At 38.2% G+C, this 21573-nt stretch overlaps 1 protein-coding gene across 1 annotated transcript in view; it reads left to right on the plus strand.

Moving 5' to 3' along the window:
• The window catches only part of VWA3B (von Willebrand factor A domain containing 3B), a 250813-nt gene that overhangs the window by 152296 nt on the left and 76944 nt on the right, over positions 1-21573 (plus strand). The gene's annotated exons all lie outside the window — the stretch shown is intronic.

A 21573-nucleotide genomic window follows, 5' to 3' on the forward strand; every position in this document is an offset into this window, starting at 1 on the left:
GGCCTGCAAGCAGAGGCTTGCTAGGGGTGAACTGAGACCTGAGAGCAAGGGTGTGGCCCCCTGATTCCAACAGAACCCTTGAGCAGTGGCTTACTTGGTGTGAACCAAGACCTGAGGGCTAGGGCATGGTCCCCTGTCTCCAGCCCGCTGGTGAGCACTGGGTGAGGACTGAGACCTGCTGGCAGAGTGCGGTGCCCTGACTCCAACAGAGCCTGTGAACACAGGCTTGCCAGGCAGTGGAATAAGACTGGCAGGTGGGGGGCATAGTCCCCTGACTCCAACTGGTCTGGCAAGCAGAGGCTAGCTGGGTGTAGACTGAGACATGGTCCCTGGCTCCAACTAGTCCTGAGAGGAGAGAAGCAGACAACAGTGTGAACTGAGTCTGGCAGGCAGGAGTGTGGATCCCTGGTTCCAATTGTGCTGTTGGAAACCCTTGAATCCCTCTCTGTTGAGCAGGGTTTGCACTGCCTGAGACAATTTAATTGGAACCTGTGTCTAGGGCTGTCCACTTGGGGACATTCTAAGGTTGACCTTCAAAGTTCTGTAGTAGAGAAGAACTAAAGGGTGAGGTTGGCCACTGTAGCTGTTTGTATCTCTTCATAGTCGAGATTTAAACCTAATACTGTGGTTTCTTAGGATAGGGTAGAGGTTGGTTGATATCAAAACAGAGCTAGCTTGTGCTATCTCACTAAGTAGGTCCTCAGAGTCTCTGCCAAAACTCTGAAAGGGACCTTTGTAAGGTTGTAGGAGATAAGCCACAATTACAAAGCCTACCGCTTTGGTAAGGGCCTGTGGGAACCCTAATTCCCACCTTTGGGTGAGATTGAACAACCAAACAGTGGAAAATAAACATGGTGCAGATCCAACAGAAGAACTCTGGCAACATGAATAACCAGAGTAGACTATCCCCCTGCCCCAAGGAATGACAAAGGAGATACAACTGAAGATGCCATGCATAGACAAATGGCAGCAATGTCAGAAATTGAATTCAGAATATGGATTGCAAATAAGATAGATATAATGGAAGAAAAGATAGAAATTGAATTCCAAAGAGCAGTTCTAAAGTTGTCTCAAGAAATTAATGAATTCAAAGCCCAAGTTACCAAAGATATAGGCATAATGAGAAAAGAGATAGCAGAGCTCAAGGAAATGAAAAAGTTAGTTGAAGACCTCGAAAATACAGTAGAATCCCTCAGTAATACAGTTGACCAGGCAGAAGAAAGAATCTCTGAAATTGAAGACAAAGCTTTTGTTTTTTATTTTTTTTTATTAAATCATAGCTGTGTACATTGATATGATCATGGGGCATCATTCACTAGCTTCACAGATCATTTAACAAGTTTCACATGTACCCTTGTAAGATGCACTGCTGGTGTAATCCCACCAAACCCTTTCCCTCTACCCACCTCTCCCCTCCCTCCCCTCCCTTTCCCCCTTCCCCCTATTCTTAGGTTGTAACTGGGTTATAGCTTCCATGTGAAAACCCTAAATTAGTTTCATAGTAGGGCTGAGTATATTGGGTACTTTTTCTTCCATTCTTGAGATACTTTACTAAGAAGAATATGTTCCAGCTCCATCCATGTAAACATGAAAGAGGTAAAGTCTCCATCTTTCTTTAAGGCTGCATAATATTCCATGGTGTACATATACCACAATTTACTAATCCATTCGTGGATCGATGGGCACTGGGCTTCTTCCATGACTTAGCAATTATGAATTGAGCTGCAATAAACATTCTGGTACAAATATCTTTGTTATGATGTGCTTTTTGGTCTTCTGGGTATATGCCCAGTAGAGGGATTACAGGATTGAATGGCAGATCTATTTTTAGATCTCTAAGTGTTCTCCATATCACTTTCCAAAAGGAATGTATTAATTTGCATTCCCACCAGCAGTGCAAAAGTATTCCCTTTTCTCCACATCCGTGCCAACATCTCTGGTCTTGGGATTTTGTGATATAGGCTAGTCTCACTGGAGTTAGATGGTATCTCAAAGTAGTTTTGATTTGCATTTCTCTGATGATTAAAGATGATGAGCATTTTTTCATATGTCTGAAGGCCGCGCGCCTGTCTTCTTCAGAGAAGTTTCTCTTCAAATCCTTTGCCCAGCCTGCGATGGGATCCCTTGTTTTATTCTTGCTAATGTGTTTGAGTTCTCTGTGGATTCTGGTTATTAAACCTTTGTCGGAGACATAACCTGAAAATATCTTCTCCCATTCTGAGGACTGTTTGCTTGCTTTACTTACTGTGTTCTTGGCTGTGCAGAAGCTTTTTAGTTTGATCAAGTCCCAGTAGTGTATTTTTGAAGCTGCTTCAATTGCCCAGGGGGTCCTCCTCATAAAATACTCACCCAGACCAATTTCTTCAAGGGTTTTCCCTGCACTCTTCTCTAGTATTTTTATAGTTTCATGTCTTAAGTTTAAATCTTTGATCCAGTGAGAGTCTTAGTTAATAGTGAAAGGTGTGGGTCCAGTTTCAGTCTTCTACAGGTTGCCAGCCAGTTCACCCAGCACCATTTGTTAAATAGGGAATCTTTTCCCCACTGAATGTTTTTAATTGGCTTGTCAAAGATTAAATAATGGTAAGTAGCTGGATTCATCTCTTGGTTCTCTATTCTGTTCCAGACAACTACTCTGTTTTTGTGCCAGTACCATGCTGTTTTGATCACTATCGATTTGAAGTATAGTCTGAGGTCTGGTAGCATAATTCCTCCTGCTTTGTTTTTATTTCTGAGTAATGTTGGCTATTTGAGTTTTTTTCTGATTCCATATAAAACGAAGTATTGTTTTTTCAAGATCTTTAAAGTATGACAGTAGAGCTTTAATAGGGATTGCATTGAAATTATATATTGCTTTGGGTAGTATAGACATTTTAACAATGTTGATTCTTCCCAGCCATGAGCATGATAAGTTTTTCCATTTGTTAATATTTTCAGCTATTTCTTTTCTTAGAGTTTCATAGTTCTCTTTATAGAGATCTTTCATGTCCTTTGTTAGATAAATTCCCAAATATTTCATCTTTTTTGGCACTACTGTGAATGGGATAGAGTCCTTAACTGTTTTTTCAACTTAACTGTTGTTGGTATATATAAAGGCTACCGATTTATGAATGTTGATTTTGTAACCTGAGACGCTGCTGTGTTCCTTGATCACTTCTAAGAGTTTTGTAGTAGAATCCCTGGTGTTTTCCAGATATACAATCATATTATCTGAGAAGAGCAAAAGTTTGATCTCTTCTGACCCTATATGGATACCCTTGATCGCCTTTTCTTTCCTAATTGCGGTGGCTAAAACTTCCATTACAATGTTAAAGAGCAGTGGAGACAATGGGCAGCCTTGTCTGGTTCCTGATCTGAGTGGAAATGATTTCAATTTAACTCCATTCAATTCAATATTGGCTGTGGGTTTGCTGTAGATGGTCTCTATCTGTTTAAGAAATGTCCCTTCTATACCGATTTTCTTAAGTGTTCTGATCATGAAGGGATGCTGGATATTATCAAAAGCTTTTTCTGCATCGATTGAGAAAATCATATGGTCTTTGTCTTTTAATTTGTTTATGTGCTGGATTACATTTATAGATTTACGTATAGTGAACCAGCCTTGAGACCCTGGGATAAAACCGACTTGGTCATGATGTATAATTTGTTTGATGTGTTGCTGGATTCTGTTTGTTAGGATCTTGTTGAATATTTTTGCATCTATATTCATTAGTGATATAATTTTCTTTTCTTGTTGGGTCTTTTCCTTGTTTGGGGATCAGGGTGATGTTTGCTTCATAGAACGTGTTGGGTAGTGTTCCTTCTTTTTCTACCTTTTGGAACAGGTTGAGTAATATAGGTACTAATTCCTCTTTAAAGGTTTGGTAGAATTCAGATGTGAAACCATCTGGTCCCAGGCTTTTCTTTTTAGGGAGGTTTTGTATGGTCGATACTATTTCCGAACTTGATATGGGCCTGTTCAACATTTCCATTTGATTCTGGCTAAGTCTTGGAAAGTGACGTGTGAAGACAAAGCTTTTGAACGTTCCCAAATGCTCAAAGAGGCAGACAAATGGAGAACAAAAACTGATCATTCCCTGAAAGAATTGTGGGATCACTCCAAAATATCAAACATTCATCTTATAAGAATTCCCAAAATCCAGGGTCCCAGAGCAAGGATCGGGTGGGACCTAGTAATCTATCAACTGAGCAGCCTTACAGCCTTAACCCTTAGGGGTAGAATGAGACAGTTTTGGCACACTGGAGGCTCGGGCTGTTGCCTTGGGTAGAGTGCTGTGGTGTCACAGCTCATAGCAACCTCCAATTCCTGGGCTTGGCACTGCACGGACCTCCATAAGATCTGTGCCATGACCCCGCACCAACTGGGCCTCTGCATGCCCTGACCAGGAACTGCGGGAGCCCTACAACCCTGCATCTTCCCTCCTGTATCCTCCCAGCCTCCACACTGGCCCGCTCATCTTGCCAGGGATACTGGTAGCTGCGTACCCTCTGGAGTCCTCCCTGCCTCCACGTAGAGCCCTTCCCCTGGCCAGCAACTGCTGGAGCCTTGGGCTCTCTGTACCAAACTCACTGGGCGCCAGGCACTCCCAGAACCATGCGCACCACCTCCCGCCCTGTTGCCAGACCCGGGTGTGTCACACGCTGGAGCTGCTTCCACAACCAGAACTCCCTAGCTGGAGCAGCCCCAGAGGAAACTACACAGGGTCACTCCCTAAAAGATCAAGCAACAATAGAGTGATCCTGCTGGAGTCTAATCTTAGAGAGACACCTCCCCAACTCTGAGGACGGCCAGAGGCAATGGCGAAAAACAATCGTGAGGCGAAATCAACAGAAAAACTCTGGTAATATGAATAATCAGAGTAGATCAACTCCCCCAAGAATCAATGGGGCAGACACAGCACAAGATCCCATGCACAAACAAATAGCTGAGATGTCAGAAATCGAATTCAGAATCTGGATAGCAGATAAGATTGAATTAGAACTCCAAGCAGTAACCCAAAAGATATCTCAAGAATTCAACAAATTCAAAGACCAAATGACCAAAGATTTTGACACATTGAGACAAGAAGTTGCATCCCTCAAAGATCTGGGAAACACAGTAGAATCCCTCAGTAACAGAATGGAACAAGCAGAAGAAAGGATTTCTGACATCGAAGACAAAGTTTTTGAACACTCCCAGACTCTCAAAGAGGATGAGAAATGGAGAGCAAAAACAGATCACTCTCTCAGAGAGCTCTGGGATAATTCGAAGAAAACCAATATTTGTCTTATAGGGATCCCCGAAAGTGACAAAGTGGCTTCACAAGGCACAGAGTCTCTTCTCCTTGAGATTATGAAGGAGAACTTTCCAGACATGCCAAGAGATTCTGAAATTCAGATAGCAGACAGTTTCAGAACTCCAGCACGACTCAACCCGAATAAGACATCCCCCAGACACATCATAATCAATTTCACTAAAGTTAATGAATGGGAAAATTCTGAAAGCTGCCAGACAGAAGAAAACCATTACCTACAAGGGGAAGAATATTAGAATAACTGCAGATCTCTCTGCTGAAACCTTTCAAACTAGAAGAGGATGGTCATCAACTTTTAAAACAAAACAACTTTCCTAAAACAAAATAACTTTCAACCCGGGATCCTATACCCAGCTAAACTGAGTTTCATTTATGATGGAGAAATTGAATACTTCAATGACATTCACATGTTGAAGACATTTGCCATAACTAAACCAGCTCTCCAGCATATTCTCAGACCTATCCTTCATAAAGACCAGCGTAATCCTCCACCACAAAAGTAAACTCACCCAGAAAATTTTGATCAAATTCTGACTTCCACAGTCGCAAAAGGATTAAAAATGTCCACTGGACACTCAAAAGGCTTATCAATATTCTCAATTAATGTGAATGGTTTAAACTGTCTTCTAAAGAGGCATAGATTGGCTGACTGGATACAGAAACTCAAGCCAGATATCTGCTGCATACAAGAATCGCATCTTACATTAAAAGACAAATATAGACTCAAGGTGAAGGGATGGTCATCTATATTCCGGGCAAATGGAAAGCAGAAAACAGCACACATTGCTATCCTGTTCGCAGATGCAATAGGCTTTAAACCAACCAAAATAATTAAGGATAAGGATGGACACTTCATATTTGTGAAAGGTAATACTCAACATGATGAGATCTCTATTATTAATATTTATGCACCCAACCACAACGCACCTCGATTTATAAGAGAAACTCTAACAGACATGAGAGTATGCAACTTGCAAATATTATGCAACTTGATTTCCTCCACTTCCATAGTAGTAGGAGATTTTAACACCCCTTTAGCAGTGCTGGATAGATCCTCCAAAAAGAAGCTAAGCAAAGAAATCTTAAATTTAAACTCAACCATTCAACATCTGGACTTAACAGACATCTACAGAACATTTCATCCCAAAAAAACTGAATACACATTCTTCTCATCAGCCCATGGAACATTCTCCAAAATCGACCACATCCTAGGCCACAAATCTAACCTCAGCAAATTTAAAAAAATAGAAATTACTCCTTGCATCTTCTCAGACCATCATGGAATAAAAGTTGAACTTCTCTAAAGAAGACAGACGCACAATCTACAAACACATGAAAAAAAGCTCATCATCCTTAATCATCAGAGATATGCAAATCAAAACTACTTTGAGATATCACCTAACCCCAGTAAGAGTAACCCACATAACAAAATCCCAAAACCAGAAATGTTGGCGTAGATGTGGAGAAAAGGGGCACACTTCTACACTGCTGGTGGGAATGCACACTAATACGTTCCTTCTGGAATGATGTTTGGAGAATACTTAGAGACCTAAACATAGACCTGCCATTCGATCCTATAATTCCTTTACTAGGTTTATACCCAGAAGACCAAAAGTCACAATATAACAAAGATATCTGTACCAGAATGTTTATTGCAGCCCAATTCATAATTACTAAGTCATGGAAGAAGCCCAAGTGTCCATTGACCCTAGAATGGACAAGCAAATTGTGGTACATTTATAGCATGAAATATTATGCAGCCTTAAAGAAAGATGGAGACTTTACCTCTTTCATCTTTACATGGATGGAGCTGGAACATATTCTTGTTAGCAAAGTATCTCAGGAGTGGAAGAAAAAGTATCCAATGTACTCAGCTCTACTATGAAGCTAAATTATAGCTTTCACATGAAGGCTATAACCCAACTATAGCACAGACTATGGGGAAAGGGCCAAGGAAGGGGAAGGGGGGGAGGTATTGGTGGAGGGAGGGTAATGGATGGGGCCTCATCTACGGTGCATTTTAGAATGTTTATAGGCGAAACTTACTAAATGCAGAATACAAATGCCTACATACAGTAACTAAGAAAATGCCGTGAAGGCTATATTGAACAGTTTGATGAGAATATTTCAGATTGTATATGAAACCCGCACATTGTACCCCTTGATTGCACTAATGTACACAGCTATGATTTAACAATAAAAATAAATAAATTAAAAAATATATTAGAAAAAAAAGAAAAGAAGAATTCCCAAAAGAGAAGAGAGTGGTCCTAAAGGTACAGATGCTCTACTCCAAGAGATCTTGGAGAAGAATTTCCCAAGCATTGCAATAGATACAGAACTTCAGATTGCAGACAGTTTCAGAACCCCAGAAAGACTCAATCCAAATAAAGCATCTCCTAGACACATTGTGATTAACTTTGCCAAAGTTAAGGTGAAGGAGAAAATTCTGCAAGCAGCCAGATGTAAAAAAAGCATCACCTACAAAGGGAGACATGTCAGAATGACTGTAGATCTCTTAGCCAAAACTTTTCAAGCCAGAATAAGATGGTCATCGACCTTCAATCTCCTAAAACAAAACAACTTCCAGCCCAGGATCCTCTATCCAGCTAAACTGAGTTTCATTTGTGATGGAGAAATCAAATACTTTAATGACATAGGCATGTTGAAGAAATTTGTCATAAACCAGCTTGCCAGGATATTCTCAGATCCATCCTCCACAATGACCAGTGCAATGCTCTACCTCCAAAGTAAACTCACCCAGAAATTTTTGAACAAAGCCCAACTTCCACAGTGGTGAAAGGATTAAAAATGTCCACTGGAGATCCAAAAATCATGACACCCAAAACATAACCAGGCTTATCAATTCTCTCAATTAATATGAATGGTTTAAATTGTCTTCCAAAGAGGCACACGCTGGCTGACTAGATCCATAAACTCAGACCGGATATCTGCTGTATACACAAATCTCACCTTCCTTAAAGGATAAAAATAGACTCAGGGTGAAGGGATGGACTTATATAATACAGGTAAATAGAAACCAGAAAAAAGCAGGCATTGCAATTTTAGTAGCAGATACAATTGGCTTTAAACCAACAAAGATAAAGATAAGGAAGGTCACTGCATATTTGTCAAGGGAGACACCCAACATAAAGAAATTTTGATAATTAACATTTATGAACCCTACCAGAATGCTCCTCAATTCATAAAGCAGAACCTAATGGATATGAACAACTTGATATATTCCTGCACTATAATAGTTGGAGATTTTAACACCCCTTTGACAGTTTTGGATAGCTCCTCCAAGAAGAAACTAAACAAAGAAATATTAGACTTAAACCTGACCCTAGAACAAATAGTCTTCGCAGACCTCTACAGAACATTTCACCCTAATAAAACTGAATATACATTCTTCTCATCAGCTACGGGTCATCCTCCAAAACAGATCATATCCTAAGACACAAGTCTAATCTCAGCAAATTTAAAAGTGTAGAAATCATTCCTTGTATCTTCTTGGACCACCATGGAAAAAATGTTGAACCCAACAGCAACAGGAATCTTCATACATGAACAAAGTCATGGAAACTAAATAATCTTAAATGGAATGATAGCTGGGTCAAAGACAAGATTAAGAAGGAAATCACCAAATTTTTGACTAAAATTATAACAAAGACACAAATTATCAAAACCTGAGGGATACTGCAAAGGCAGTCCTAAGACGGAAATTTATAGCATTGGAAGCCTTCATCAAGAAAACAGAAAGAGAAGAAGCCAACATCTTAATGGATCATCTCAAGCAACTGGAAAAGGAAAAACATTCCAACCCCAAACCCAGTAGAAGAGAGGAAATAACCAAAATTAGGACAGAATTAAATGAAATTGAAAAGAAAAGAATAATTCAGAACATCAAACAAAACATTCCTTTTTTGAAAAAATTAACAAAATTGATAAACCTTTGGCCAACCTAACCAGAAATAGAAAAGTAAAATCTCTAATATTGTCTATCAAAAATAATAAAGGAGAAATAACAACAGACACTTCAGAAATTCAAAAATCCTCAGATTACTGCAAAAATCTCTATTCCCAGAAATATGAAAATCTGAAGGAAATGGACCAATACCTGGAAGCACGCCACCTTCCTAGACTCAACCAGAAAGAATTAGAAATCTTGAATAGACCTATATCAATTACTGAAATAGCATCAATAATACAAAATCTCCCAAAAAAGAAAAGTTCGTGACCAGATGGCTTCACATCTGGATTCTATCAAACCTTTCAAGAGGAACTACTATCTATATTATACAACGTTTTCCAAAGCATGGAAAAAGAAGGAATACTTCCCAACACATTCTATGAAGCAAGTATAACCCTCATGCCCAAACCAGGAAAGGATACAATGAAGAAAGAAAATTATAGACCAATATCATTAATGAATATCAATGCAAAAATATTCAATAAGATCTTAGCAAACAGAATTTAGCAGCACATCAAAAACATTATACACCATGATCAAGTTGGTTTTATTCCAGGATTACAGGGTTGGTTCAAATACACAAATCTATAAATACAATACATCACATTGATAAAATAAAAAACAAAGACCATACTATTCTCTCAATTGGCACAGAGAAAGCCTTTGATAATATCCAGCATCCTTTCATGATCAGAACACTTAAGAAAGTAGGCATAGAAGGGCCATTTCTTAAACTGATAGAGGCCATCTACAGCAAACCCATAGCCAATATCATATTGAATGGTGTAAAATTAAAAACATTTCCACTCAGATCAGGAATGAGGCAAGTATGCCCACTGTCTCCACTGCTATTCAACATAGTAATGGAAGTCTTACCCATGGCAATCAGGCAAGAGAAGGCGATCAAGGGTATCCATATAGGGTCAGAGGAGCTCAAACTCTCACTCTTCACAGATGATATGATCCTATCCCTGGAAAATCCCAGGGACTCAACTTCAAAACTCTTAGAAGTGATTAAGGAATACAGCAGCATCTCAGGATACAAAATCAATTCTTACAAGTCAGTAGCTTTTATATATGCCCAACAATAGTCAAGCTGAAAATATAGTCAAGGACTATATTCCTTTTACAATAGTGCCAAAGAAGATGAACTATCTGGGAATTTACCTAACAAAGAATGTGAAAGATCTCTATAAAGAGAACCATGAAACTCAGAGAAAAGAAATATCTGAAAATGTTAAGAAATGGAAAAACATACCATGCTCATGGCTGGAAAGAATCAACATTGTTAAAGTGTCCATACTACCCAAAGCAATCTACAGATTTAATGCAATCCCTATTAAAGCACCATTGTCATAGTTTAAAGAACTTGAAAAAATAGTACTTCATTTTATATGGAATCAGAAAAAAACCTAGAATAGCAAATACATTACTCAGAAATAAGAACAAATCAGGAAGTATCACATTACCAGACTTCAGGCTACACTATAAATCTATAGTGATCAAAACAGCATGGTACTGGCACAGCATTTATGGAACAGAATAGAGAACCAAGAGATGAACTCAGCTGCTTATCATCATTTGATCTTCAACAAGCCTATCAAAAATATTCAGTGGGGGAAAGACTTCCTATTTAACAAATTGTGCTGGGTGAACTGGCTGACGACTTGTAGAAGACTGAAACTGAACCAGCACCTTTCACCATTAATAAAAATTGATTCTCACTGTATTGAAGATTTAAAGTTAAGACGTGAAACTATAAAAATACTAGAAGAGAGTGCAGGTAAAACACTTGGGAAAATTGGCCTAGGAGAATATTATATGAGAAGGACCTCCGGGCAATTGAAGCAACACCAAAAATATATTACTGGGATCTGATCAAACTAAAAAGCTTCTGCACAGCCAAGAGCACAGTAAGTAAAACAAACAGACAACCTTCATAATGGGAGAATATTTTTGCAGGTTGTGCTTCCAACAAAGATCTGATAACTAAAATCTACAGAGAACTCAAACTAATCAATAAGAGAAGAATAAATAAAACATTAATTTTTAATTCAACTTGTTAATATGTTTAAGATATTGCATCATCATTTATAAGTGACATATGTTTGTAATTTCCCCTTTATAATAATATTTTCTCTGATTTTAATAGCAGGTGTACCCAGATCAAGTAGAATGATTTTGAAGTATTTCTCCTTTTTCTATTGTCTATAAGATTTGGCATGATCTGTTTTTTGAAATTATCTTTTACTTTTATTTATAAATATTAGTTGTCTATTTTTTGATACTTAAAAAAAATAAGAAGAAGTTAACTGATGACTCCATACTGAATCTCAGAGTCAGTCTCATTCTATAATAGACATACTCTTATCTGACAATGTGAATGTTACTTTCTTTGCATTATTATTATTATTGCTTAATATTTCGACGTAGCAATTGTCTGGTTCCTTTTCTGAATGTATTTATGTTCACTCGTTCTTTACGAGGTTTTTGTTTCTAGTCCTTATCTTTGTTGTTATTAAATTTAAACCTTTTTAATTTTGTGAAGGCAAAAAAATGGAAACCTAATAAACACATGTATATGTAAAAATTAAAAAAAAAGATGAAGAACAAAATGCCTCCTAAGAACATTATTAATATATTGTTAAACTGGTTGGCAAAAAATTTTTTTAATTCAGTTGAGAACTATTTCATTTTTCCATCAAATACTCATACTAAGTAGGTTTGGATTTTTTCCTTTGGTAAGGAAATTGGATTAATGTTTTAGAGCCCTGGGCTTTGGCAATAGGTATACTCAATATTGTGTTTACATATTAACTCCTTGAATTTCACTTTGAAAAAGAAAAAAAAAAGTCACTATAATCTGGAAAGCTCCTACAGAAAGACATAGCCAGAAAAATAAAATGCATTCATATAAAAACAAAATCTTCTATAACCAAAAGACAGTATTTTAAATCCTCCAAAGTCCTATTGCATCAAAGTGCCTCAAGCCTACGGCCTTCTCCTACATCTCCAGGTGGACAGCACCCACCATGTAGAAAGCGTGGCTTTCCTATTTATGTTTGCATTTGGAATATTATGTCTGCCAGTCTGTGACTTCTGCATTTTTAGACATAGGAAGAAAATAACAAAAATAAAATTCGTCAGACTATAAAAAAAAAAAAAAAAAGAGGACGGTGCCTGTGGCTCAAAGGAGTAGGGCACTGGCCCCATATGCCAGAGGTGGCGGATTCAAATCCAGCCCAAAAAAAAAAAAAAGAATAAATAACTCCATTTCTATGTTGTCAAGAGCCTTGAACAGAAACTTCTCTGATGAAGACAGGCACATGGCCTACAAACACATGAAAAAATGCTCATCATCTTTAATGATCAGAGAAATGCAAATCAAAACCACTTTGAGATATCATCTAACTCCAGTAAGATTAGTCCACATCACAATATCCCCAAACTACAGATGTTGGTGTGGATTCAGAGAGAAGGGAATGCTTTTACACTGCTGATGGGAATGTAAGCTAATACGACGTTTTTGGAAAGAAGTTTGGAGAACACTCAAGATACTAAAAGTAGACCTACCATTTGATCCTGCAATCCCTCTGCTAGGGATATACCCAGATGATCAAAAATTATTTTACAACAAAGACGTTTGCACCAGAATGTTTATTGCAGCCCAATTCATAATAACCAAGACATGAAAACAGCCCAAGTGCCCATTGACCTGTGAATAGATTAACAAATTGTGGTATATATATACCATGGAGTACTATGCAGCCATAAAAAATACGGAGACTTCACATCTTTTATGTTTACCTGTATGGAGCTGGAACATATTCTTCTTAGTAAAGTATCTCAAGAATAGGGGGAAAAGTATCCAATGTACTCAATACTACTATGAAATCAATATATAATCACCTACATACTCATATGAATGGCAAAACATAACTATAGTCCAGAAAATAGAGGGGAAGAGGAGAGAGAGGGGATGGGAGGGGGGATATGGGAGGAGGGTGGGTCTTTGGGGGGACCTCACCTAATGTGCATGATGCAATGGTACATTTCAAAATTATTAAGAAATGAGTATAATTGTCATGGATGTGTTAGTTCAATGTAAGCATTTCACATTGTATATTGAAGCAGTACCCCTGAACCCCATAAATGCATCAATGTACAAGGTTATGATTTAATAAAAAATTTTAAAAAGATAAAATCAGAAACCAATATTTGAAAATATAAATTTAATAGAGAAAATCAATGAGACAAAAGCCTGTTTCTTTTTTTTTTTTTCTTTTGAGATAGTCTTACTTTGTCATCCTTAGTAGAGTGCCGTGGCATCATAACATGCAGCAACCTCAAACCCTTGGGCTCAAGCAATCCTCCTCCCTCAGCCTCCCAAGTAGCTGGGACTGAAGGCACCCACCACAATACCCAGCTATTTTTTCTTTTTTTTTTTTTACAGTTTTTGGCTGGGGCTGGGTTTGAACCCACCACCTCTGGCATATGGGGCCAGTGCCCTGCTCCTTTGAGGCACAGGTGCCACCCTGCCCAGCTATTTTGTTTTAGGAGATGGGGTCTTGCTGTTGGTCTAGCTGGTTGAGAACTACTGAGCTCACCCCCCTTAGCCTCCCAAATGCTAGGATTATAGACTTGACCACTGTACCCAGGCACGAAAGCCTGTTTCTTGATAAAACTTCTTACATTGATAAAAACCTCTTGGAAGACTGGTAAAAACAAATGGGGAGCAGACACAAAGTTTTAAACATCTGTAATAAGATAGGGACATCACCATGAATCTTGCATCTAGTAAAAAGGTAATAAAGGAATATAACAAACACCTTTGCCCTCATAGATTTGACAACTTATTTTTTTGAAAAAGATTATTTCCTCAAAAACTACAAGCTATAGAAACTTGAACAAGATGAAATAGTGTGAATAGCACTAAAATTGCAAAAGGAATTAAATTTGTAATATAAAAAAAAAATTGTAATATAAAACTTCTGAAGATGAAATACTAGACCACTATTTTTCAGTCCTGCACGTTACAGACTCGAAAGCTGCTGCTCTTTTCTAACAAATACAAAGCTGAATAAGCTGAAAAATCAATAATTCTTCTTAGATTCATAAGGGAAAATGAGGTCACAATGTTAGGCAGTTGGTTAGGAACAGCTCTCCTGGGGAAGGAGGACGAGGGCAGGGCCCCCAGGCCTCCATCTCAGTGCTGCTCACCTTAATTTTGCCCTAAGTTCTTGCTCACACATGTGGAAGAAGGATCACCTTACCAATCTACAAATTAAAACTTAGCATCCCACCTGCAAAAGGGTATAGAAGACTTTCTAGCCTACCAACAGATAACCTAGACTAGCCTTAAGACTAATTATCGTATCATATGATCCATCTCCCAATGGACTTTCGGAGGGGCTCATGGGAGGCCTGTGTGCACAGTAAGACTCTGGTCAAAGATGACCTCGAACCACAAGGTAGGACTGACTGAGGCAATATGAAGAGAACCACTGGCCAGATCCCTCGCCTCTTTGCCTCCTTGCCCTGGCAAGGGAGGCCTATTCAACTGTGTATGGCAAATGTATCCTGCTTTGTAAGGCTATATCTTGTTCTTGCTCTGTAAACTTACCTTTCTCTTCCTCAGGAAACTTTGTTTCATGCTTGCCTTACTTTGGGGTGTCTGGTCATTTTTCAACCAAGACTGTTCTAAGAACCAAGGACCAAGGCAGCTGCCTGAAATCCCAGCATTTTAGGAGATGGGAAGTTGGCCTTTGAAACCCAACAAGGCAAACTACTACGCCAGCAGGCAAATACAGAGAACATAAATAACCAGAGCAGAAAACATCTGCATGAACTGAAGAACTTGCTGAATTTAGTGAAGGTTCAGAGTGAACTAGTCTAAGGGATAAAAACTCCAGTGGGCCCAGTCATGGGGAGAAGGCACACTTTGTGTGTTTTACCTCCTGGAGCTCTACCTCATTCTCACAGTAACTATCAGAGAAAAACCTCTATATGCTTCCAACAGGCAGAGGGGAAAGGAATCATCTTGAAATTTACCAGAGTATTCTGTTCTTCTTAACAAGGTCTGCCCTGAGGAGAAACTATTTAACCAGAGCCAAACCTACTGGGATAATATCAGAATGTAACTGATCTGGCATGGAGGGAAATACTCAACTTTAGACATCTCTAGCCTTCCATATGGTAGGAGAAAATAACCAACTTCAGCTCACTCCAGCCATCTTGCTCCATCTAAGGGGGAGTGGGGCTGAGAAGTTTGTGTGAATTTCACATCCAGGGGCACTGAACATTAAAAGACTGAGATCTAATCATAGAACTATAGAGTGCTTCCCCTCCCACCACACTTTACCACCACAATTCTAAATGCCTCTTTATAGTAGTTCCTTTTACTTAGTATATTATGCCCAATTATTAAAAAAATAACAAGGCATACTAAATGGTGAAAAACAGTTTGACAGAACAGAGTAAGCATCAAACCAGACGCAGAGGGTCCAAAGATATTGAATTTATCAGACCAGAAATTTAAAATAACTATGATTAACATGCTAAGGGCTCTAAGGGATAAAGTAGACAGCATGCAAGAACAGATGGGCAAAGTAAGAGAGAGAGAAAACAGAGAGACAGAAATGCTAAGAAAGAACCATAACAAAATACTAGAGATCAAAAACACTGTAACAGAAAAAAAAAAAAAGAATGCCTTTGCAGGGCTTCTTAGTAGACTGGACACAACTGAACAAAGAAGTCTCTGAGCTTAACGATATCTCAGCAGAAACTGTCAGGAGCCCATCCTGGGGGCCGGGTCCATTAAAACCTGTGGATCTGGCAGCAATCAACTGGGGGAAAGTAAAGTTAGAAACAATGAGAGATGAAGAGACAAGACACACAGAATAGATTTTTCAAAGATGAGAACACAGGGAACCAACACCCATTTGTGGGGTTCTGACATGGCCCCGCGTGTTGGTTTCACTCAGCTTTTATTAAAGGCTATTTGCTCATTAGCCCAGAGAATAAGGGAACAAAGACACCAGAGTTTTTCTGAGTAAGCATATCAGCTCTTATTGTTTCTATAATCATTAATTTTAAGGGTCCAAGCAGTCTTAAGAAATCCGGAACCTGAGCCTTGTGTGGGGGCAGCCTTCTGTCTGTGGTCACACACAGATTCCTAGGGAGGTATTAATCTCCAGTAGTTCTTTTTATTTTATTTATTTATTTTTTTCGAGTTTTTATTTTATTTTTTCATTTTTTTTTATTAAATCATAGCTGTGTACATTAATGCAATCATGGGGCACCATACACTGGTTTTATAGACCGTTTGATACATTTTCATCACACTGGTTAACATAGCCTTCCTGGCATTTTCTTAGTTATTGTGTTAAGACATTTACATTCTACATTTACTAAATTTCACATATACCCTTGTAAGATGCACTGCAGGTATAATCCCACCAATCACCTTCCCTCTGCCCACTACCCCCCTCCCACCCCTCCCTTTCCACCTTCCCCCTATTTTTGGGTTATAACTGGGTTATAGCTTTCATGTGAAAGCCATAAATTAGTTTCATAGTAGGGCTGAGTACATTGAATACTTTTTCTTCCGTTCTTGAGCTACTTTACTAAGAAGAATATGTTTCAGCTCCATACATGAAAACATGAAAGAGGTAAAGTCTCCATCTTTCTTTAAGGCTGCATAGTATTCCATGGTGTAAATATACCACAATTTATTAATCCATTCGTGGATTGATGGGCACTTGGGATTTTTCCATAACTTAGCAATGATGAATTGGGCTGCAATAAATATTCTGGTACAAATATCTTTGTTATGATGTGATTTTTGGTCTTCTGGGTATATGCCTAGTAGAGGAATTATAGGATTGAATGGCAGATCTATTTTTAGATCTCTAAGTGTTCTCCAAACATCTTTCCAAAAGGAATGTATTAATTTGCATTCCCACCAGCAGTGTAAAAGTGTTCCCTCCACTAGTTCTTTTTAAAGAGAGAAGAATTTTATAGTTGTGCTTATAATTTGCCATCTCTAGATGGAGTAAAACTGGCATCAATCTCGTCTGAAGAATTGGTGGAAGAGAGGAATTTTCCACTCATCACTACCACAGAGGGTCTTCCTATGTGATAAGGGATATAAGACCTCCTATCCATATTTCAGGGCTCAAGTTGTTCCCTTCATCTCTGCCCTAGCCAAATATGAATCTACACATGGGTATTTGCTTTGACTACTAACTAGGCAGGAACCAGCCGAGTTAATGTTTCTTGCTAGGCCTTGCACACAGCATCCTCTGTGGCCAGTATTCCTTCAGAATGCTTATAGACCTGGCAGGAGTGATTGCAGGCTGTATCCCTAACAGGCCAGAGTTCTAGAAAAAGCAGGAAACTTGCTCAGATAAGAAATTTAACGGTAGCTGGTTTAAAGGTAAACTAGCTGACTTTCCTTTGTTCCACCTTGCTTAGCTTACTTTGTTATTTTCCCCTCTTTCTGGGGGTGTTTTCCCTTGCCAAAAATGGGGTCCTTGGTCCCCATTCTGCCTGCAGAAACCTCCAAAACAGATGGATGTGGTGGCACCCACCTGTAATCCCAACACTTTGGGAGGCTGAGGCAGGAGGTTTTCTTGAGCTCAGGAGTTCAAGGTTATGTGGACTTTTATCATAACCACTGAACTCCAACTTGGGTGACAGAGCAAGACCCTATATCAAAAAACAAAACAAAACAAACCTGAAAAGCAACAGAAAAAAAGGCTGAAAAAGAAATTCTCAAGCCCAGAGGGCTCTATGGAGAATTTTACCAAACATTCAAAGAATGATTACACCAGTTTATTTCAAGAACTATAGGAGAAGGGATGACTTTACAACTCATTTTATGAAGCCAGTATTACCTTGATATCAAAACCAGAAAAGACCGTATTTAAGAAAGAAATCTATAGATCTACATCTCTTGTGAACATATTTCCGAAAGTCCTAAACAAATATTAGTAAAATGAATCCAGCAATGTATTAAAAATTATACAATATGGTTGAGGAGAATTTATGCCAGATATACAAGGTTCAATATTAGAAAATCAACTGGCTTATTGTACCCTCAATGAATCCCCAACAATAAAAAAAAAAAAAAGAAAAAAAAGAAAATCAGTTAATGCAATCTAGCATATCAACAAGCCAAGGAAGAAAACTCACATGGTTATATCGATTGATGCAGAAAAAGACTTGCCCATATCCAACCCCATTCATGATAAAATAACAATGAACATATCACATATCCAATACCATTTACAGTTGCTCCAAAGGAAATGAAATACTTATACACTCAAATTTGAGACTTTTATGCTGAAAATTATAGAATGATGAAGAAATAAAAGACCTAAACAAATGGCGAGTCAGATCATATTGATGGATTGAATTACTCAGCATATTAGAAATGTCAGTTCTTCCCAAGTTGATCTATAGGTTTAATATAGATCCTATCAAAATCCCAGGAAGATTTTTATAGCCATAGTCAAGCTTATTTAAAACATATATGACTAAAGGGCAGCACCTGTGGCTCAAAGGAGTAGGCCCCATATACCAGAGGTGGTGGGTTCAAACCCGGCCCCAGCCCCCCCCCCAAAAATGTATATGACTAAGTCACAGACCCTATAAATGCTTAAACGATCTTGATAAGGAAACATAAATCAGGAAGAATCACTATGTACCTGCATTAATCAGGACAGTCTGGCTTTGGTGGAAGAATAAACACATAGGCCAATGGAACCATCCAGAAATACATGCACACAACAAGCAATTCAACAAAGAAAGGATAGCTGTTTCAACAAATGGTTGGAACAATGGGACATCAATAGGCAAACTAATGAACTTTTACCTAAACTTTACACCTCACACAACTGTTTACTCAAAATGGATCATAGAGTTAAATGTAAGACATGAAACTATAAACTTACAGAAAGAAATGGGAAAAAACTCCTGAGGACCTTGGGCTAGGCAAAGAATTTTTAGTCTTCATATCAAAAGCTTGATCCATGGATGAAAGATTTATAAATAGACCTTATCAAAGTTAAAAGCATTTTCTCTGTTAGAGACCCTGCTAAGATGTGACAGACTTGGGAAAAGTATCTGCAAACAATGTTCCAGACAAAGACCTAGTATCTAGAATACGTGAAGAACTCTCAAAACTCAACAGTAAAAAATAAAGAAGACAGAAAATAGGCAAATGCCTGAATAGACATTTTGCTAAAGAGGATCTAGAGATGGCAAATTATAAGCACATCAAAAGAGGTACAACATCATTAGCCATTAGAGGATGTATGTTAAATAGCCATGAGATACCACTACTCACAGCCATCAGAAAGGCTAAAATAAAAAATTGGGACAAAACTGAGTACTGGCAAGGAGGAAGAGAGATGGGATCACTAATACATTTCTGGCAGGTATATAAAATGGTACCATCATTGGGGAAAAGAGTTGGCAATTTCCTTAAAAATTAAATATTTAATTGCTAAGAGACCCAGTACTTGGTCTCTTGGGCATATATTTCAGAGAATGAAAATTTGTGTTCAAATAAAACCTGAACAGCCCTACATCTATCAAGGAAATTACATTTGTAGTTAAAAACCTTTCCACAAAGGAGACTCCAGTCCCAGATAACTTCATTACTGATTTGTATCAAACATTTAAGGAAAAAATAAGATCAATCCTACATAAATCCTTTTGGGAATTTGGGGACTGTGTGATAAGAGCCATCTAGGTTGCTACTATTTCTCAATTCTTCTATGTGGCTGATATCCTGATACCTAAACTTCACAAAGACTTAAGAAATGAAATTTGTAGGCTCATATCCCTCATGCATATAGATGCAAAAATTCTAAATAAAGTTTAACAAATCAAAGTCAATAATATATATATATATATATGTCATTACCAAGTTGAGTTTGCATTTGAAAATCAACATGCAATTCACCATATGAACACACAGTCATCTCAATTTATGTAGAAAAGCTTTTTACAAAATCCAACTTATATTTCTAATGAAAGCACTCAGGAAAGTATGAGTAGAATGGACTTCCTCAATCTGATATATGCATCTATAAAAAATGTACAGCAAAAATTAGAGCTAGCATAATACTTCAGTGGTAAAAAATTATATCCCTTCCCCTAATATCAGGAAAATTACAAGGATGTCTATTCTCACCAGTCCTGTTCAATACTGTAATAGAGGTTCTAATTAGTACAGTAAAAGGGGGGCAGGGTATCCAGATAGAATACAATCAAATAAAACTTTTTATTTTTATTCAACATGCTCATTTATGTACACAATCCAATGGAATATACAAGCCCTACAAATGCTTAAACAATCTTGAAGAAGAAACATAAAGCAGAAAGAATCACTGTCCCTGGTTTAGACTTACTTTGGGTAAATACACAGTAGTGGAATTGTTAGATTGAATGGTAGATTTACTTTTGGTTCTCTGAGGTATCCTCCATAGAGGTTGTACTAGTTTGCAGTCCCACCTTTCCTTTCTTTCCGCATCCTCACCAGCACTTGTTTTGGTACTGTGTGATAAGAGCCATATAATGGCTAACTTTAAAGTGACTGGCCAAACCAAATGTTGGCAAGGATGTGGAGAAACTGGAACCTCATATGCTGCTGGTGGGGTTGTAAACCAATACAACCAATTCGTAAAACATTTTTTTTCTTTGTGTTTTGTTTTGAGACAGAGTCTCACTGCAATGGCATCATCACAGTTGCCAACTCAAACTCCTGGGCTCAAGGGATCTTGCTGCCTTAGCCTCCTGAGTAGCTGGGACTACAGGTATATGCCACCATGGCCCACAATTTTTTTCCATTTTTGTAGAGATGGCGCCTTGCTTTTCCTCAGGCTGGTCTGAAACCACCTAATCTGAAACCACCCTCCCATCCTTGGCCTTCTGGAGTGCTAGGATTACAGTGTGAGCCACCATACCCAACCTAGTTTTGTCTTTAAAAGTTCAACATCACAAATCATATGATGCAACCATTCTACTTCAAGATACTTTGTCAGGAGAAATAAAAGCAGATGCCCATTCAAAGATCTGTACACAAATTTCATAGCTTTATTTATAATAGCCCAAACCTGGAAACAAATCAACTGTCCTGAACAAGTGAATGAATAAATAAATTTTGGTATTGACTCATGCTACAACATGGGTGACTCTTACAATAATTATGAGTGAAGGAAGCTGGACCAAAAAAGAGAGTATTTTCTGTATGAATTCCTTTCTAGTACAAAATTCTAGAAAATTGAAATAAATTGTATA

Source organism: Nycticebus coucang, chromosome 4 (assembly GCF_027406575.1).
Source record: "Nycticebus coucang isolate mNycCou1 chromosome 4, mNycCou1.pri, whole genome shotgun sequence".
Taxonomy (NCBI): Eukaryota; Metazoa; Chordata; class Mammalia; order Primates; family Lorisidae; genus Nycticebus; species Nycticebus coucang.